The 4,180-nt window shown below is 43.9% G+C and overlaps 1 pseudogene; it reads left to right on the forward strand.

Annotated features, from left to right (window-relative positions):
• Window positions 1–3,090: 3,090 nt before the first annotated feature.
• Window positions 3,091–3,502, forward strand: LOC114903910 (annotated as a pseudogene).
• Window positions 3,503–4,180: the final 678 nt, after the last annotated feature.

The following is a 4,180-nucleotide window of genomic DNA, read 5'->3' on the forward strand; positions in this document are numbered from 1 at the left end:
TCAACTAGATCAGATATTCCTCATAGTCAAATAACTTAAGGATCAGGAGTGTCCACTGGATCTGGCAACGTAAAGGTCATGATGACCTGGACAAAGGCAGTTCCGAAGGAGCAGCCGGGATGAGAGTCTGACTGAAGTGAGTTCAAGGAAAATGAGGGGAGTTGGAGATACTGAGTCGAGACAACTCTTTAGGGCAAATTTATGTTTTCTAAATGTCCTGGTTTCACTCAAGGTTGGGGCAAACTCTATATGTGAAATGATGTGTGAAGGCAACAGGGCACGTCAGTCTGCCACTTCTAAAAGGCAGAAACCACCCAGGCCCAGGCAGTCTGACCCTGGGTCCTGGGTCCCATTTCTCCCTCTCCGGTGCCTTTCCTAGGGCTGCTTCCCCTTCAGGATCTGGAGGTCCACCTTTTCACATCCTGCTCGATAGCAGTTATTGGCAAAAGTGCAAATCAGTTCGTTGCCTCTTGGGGGTATTTGCCAGCAGGGAGAGGAAGCTTTGCCAGGTCGTGAACCTTCCCCATGACTCCTCAAATCCAGTGATAAATGCACCTGGACACCCAGCATGTAGATAAGGGTGGGCCTGCTACAATCAGTCTTAAGTGTTTCTTAAAAAGGAAAACCAAAATGACCCAAATAGACAGAAACAGCCTAAAAAGTGTCTTGCCTGAGCAACAGGGAGAAGGAAGCAGGCCTCATCTCTCCCCCTGAGAGGCCCTAATGCTCTAGGGTCTCAAAGAATACCCCGATTTATACAATTCACTGCCGCAGCATTAAGCCTGAATGGCATTTGGTGGCAGATAAAGTCTCTGTATGTCATACAGCAGAGGGCTGTGCAGCCAGATCTTGTTTAGAATAACATTTAAAACCTGGAAATCAAATGATATGTCCAGATCATTTCTGTGGTAAACCGCAAACCAGTTACGCTTCGGGTTAAGCCTCTGCATTTCTAAACAACATGCCTTGATTCTCTCCAGGCCAATACTCGGACCTTCCTGCCAGCAATATCAAATAGCAAGAGGCTGAATGTACCCTCTGTGTGAGCATTAAAGGATAAGCAGGCAAGGAAGACAGCGCCTCTCTGCCGAGGAAATCTCCATCTTTGAGACGCCTCCTCAACACACATGTCCAGTTGGCTTCATTCGGTTCCTTGGTTCCTTGAGTTATTTGCTAATCTCTAAAATTTGAAAAACAAACCAAAAAACTAAACAAACCCCCAAACATCCCATCACGTCATACAAATAGAGCTCTTAGTTTTCTGAATTTCTTTTCTTTATCCCTCTCACTTGAACAGACCTCTCCTGGTCATTGAATGGCATCTTCTTACTGTATCTTGTTTCACAGGATCAGAGTTTGGATGCACTAGGAAAACTGACAGAACCTCCTGGTGACCCTCTGGGGCAAGAAAATTAATCCAATCCTGACAACAGGGCAAGAAAAGGGGCAGCATTGTTTTATGTCATTTAATCCTCATTTTATCATGGAGGAAACCAAGGCCTACAAGGTAGTACAGTGTCATGATCAAGCTTGGAGGATGTGTCCGTGATGTTGACGGGGCCTGTGCGAATGTATGTCCCTTATGAATGAACCCCCTTTTCCCAGGAAATCGCTCTGCCCTTCCCTCCTGCCTCCCATAAAGGAACCCATCCTGTTAGACATGTGCTCATGGTCACATCAGGCACCAGGAGAAGCCTTGAAGCATCTACACCGGTTTCCTCTCGATCACTTCCATTTAAGATCAGAGCTCATGAAATGAATTGCTAAGGTTTTCTGCTTCACATACTGCCCCAGAGCACTATCTAATGCAGAGAGGGAAATGTATAAACTCAGACAGCAAGCACATTTCTGTCCATTGGGGCAGGGACCTACCCTCTGTAGAAGTCCACTAGACATCATTTTATTACTTTCGAAGTAAGAGAAGGATACTTTTTTTCCCCTTCTGGTAAAAAATGTTGCCGTAGATTCTTTTGCTAAAACAGTCATTTAAATATTACTGGTCACGTCACGTTGCAGTTGTTTGGAAATAATTATATCCATATCACAGACAGTAAATAATAGACGTACTTTCACTAACGTTTTATTCCTGTTCTGTTTTAATATGGCAAACTTAGAAGTAATTTAATCTCCCAGTCAATTGAAGTGGTAGGGGGTTCTTCACACAGAAGAATGCACGTTATTAATTCCGGGCAGTCTTCATCTTGTACAATTAGTCACTGTTTGCAGCTGGCAATGTTTTCTTAATTTTCCATAGTAGTGGATTTTCCACAGTTTCCTCAGTTTAAATTAAGCAGTAAGAGCTGCTGTTTCTTCTTAAATAAATTTTCTTTGCACAAAAATACATGCCTCTGGCTGTGTCAATTTTCCCATTTGATTAAAGGGCCACCAGGCAATTAATAACTGAATGCATTTTAAAGTACTTTTGGAAAAAGTAATTTGAATCGCCAAACTTGTGTATTTGAATTGATCGTTACAGAAGATTTAGCAGGCATTTGAAAATCCTAGAACCTTGGAAAGGACGAATAGAGCCCAGCAACCAAGTCTGGCGGACTGTGGGGTGGTCTCCTTAAAAGGCACTCACACTTTGGGGTGGTAGGGGCAGGAGACCACCACTTTGCAGGAGGCTGGAGCAAGAAAGGCAACCTCAAAATGGGGGTGTACAGAAGACTCTAGGCTATGATGGTGCGGTCTGAGTGGGAAAACCATTTCAAAAGCAATGAGACAACATGGGTGAAGCTTGAAGACATTATGCTAAGTGAAATAAGCCAGACAAAGAAGGACAGATATTGTAGATTTCACCTATATGAGGTGCCTAGAATAGTCAACTGCATAGAGACAGAAAGTAAAATGGTGTTTGCCAGTGGCTGAGGGGAGTGTGGAATGGGGAAACCTTAGTGTTTAATGGGTACAGAGTTTGTTAGTAGTGATCAAAAAAAAGTTCTGAAGGTAGTGGTGATGACTGCACAACATGAGACTGACTGAACGCCACAGAATTATACACTCAAAAACGCTTAAAAGGGTAAATTTTATGTTATATATATTTTACCACAATAAAAAAAAAAAGGAATGCAGCCTTTTTTCACGTTCGAGATGTAGAAGCAAGGATGTGGTGGTTCCTCCCATGCAAAATTCTGCATTTCTGGGGTCTTCTGGTAGGAACCATGATGAGCTATGCTGACAGCACGGGAGCCAAAGTTCTGTGTACTATCTCTGTGAAGTGGATCGAGGGACGGTTGAACAGATTCCTGCTGCTGATGCAGGCGACATGGTGATGGCCACAGTCGAGAAAGGCAAACCGGAGCTCAGAAGGAAGATACATGCAGCAGTGGTAATTCAACAACGGAAGTCATCCTGGAGAGAGATGTTCCTTTATTTTGGTATCATGTGGAGGTCATAGGAAACAGTAAAGGCAAGAGGAGAGTCTCTGCCATCATAGGGCCAGTTGCAAAGGTGTGTGCAGACTTGTGGCCTAATTGTGTCCAATGCTGGCAGCATTGTATGATTCTCCAGTGTTTTTGTTTTTAAAAAAAAACCACCCCATTAAAAATTATTTGCTCCCAACCCCCCCAAAAAATAAGTAATGAGGATATTCAAAGCTAACTGGTTTCCTTTTTTAAAGAAAACACACACACAAAAAGGAAAACATGCCCTAGTGTCATCTATAGTGAGAGTTAGGGCTTCTGTTTGACAGTGGGGTCTCTAACTGACCTCTGCTTAACTGACTCAGAGGATTAGCCAATGCCATCTGCTGCATCTGTAGGATCTACTGACCAAAGCTCAGGAAAAGCTGATGCTCGTCACCACTACATATGCTTGTGCATTCTGCTCCCACCGGTTTGTTGAATGCCTCCTAAGATTCGGTTAGGATTGTCCCCAAACCTGTTTACACCAGGTTATTTTAATTATACAATTTAATTAAATATTATGTAAGATGAAATGTGAGCTCACAAAGAAAGAGAGTTGTTTCTATGAAAACTAGATTGAATGCCTTAGTAAAACTTGATAAAGTTGAGCTCTAAAAAAATATCACAGGGCTTCCCTGGTGGTGCAGTGGTTGAGAGTCCGCCTACCGATGCAGGGAACGCGGGTTCGTGCCCCGGTCCGGGAGGATCCCACATGCCGTGGAGCGGCTGGGCCCGTGAGCCATGGCCGCTGAGCCTGAACGTCCGGAGCCTGTGCT

Source organism: Monodon monoceros, unplaced genomic scaffold (genome assembly GCF_005190385.1).
Source record: "Monodon monoceros isolate NGI ecotype Baffin Bay Population unplaced genomic scaffold, NGI_Narwhal_1 Super_Scaffold_21, whole genome shotgun sequence".
Lineage (NCBI taxonomy): Eukaryota > Metazoa > Chordata > Mammalia > Artiodactyla > Monodontidae > Monodon > Monodon monoceros.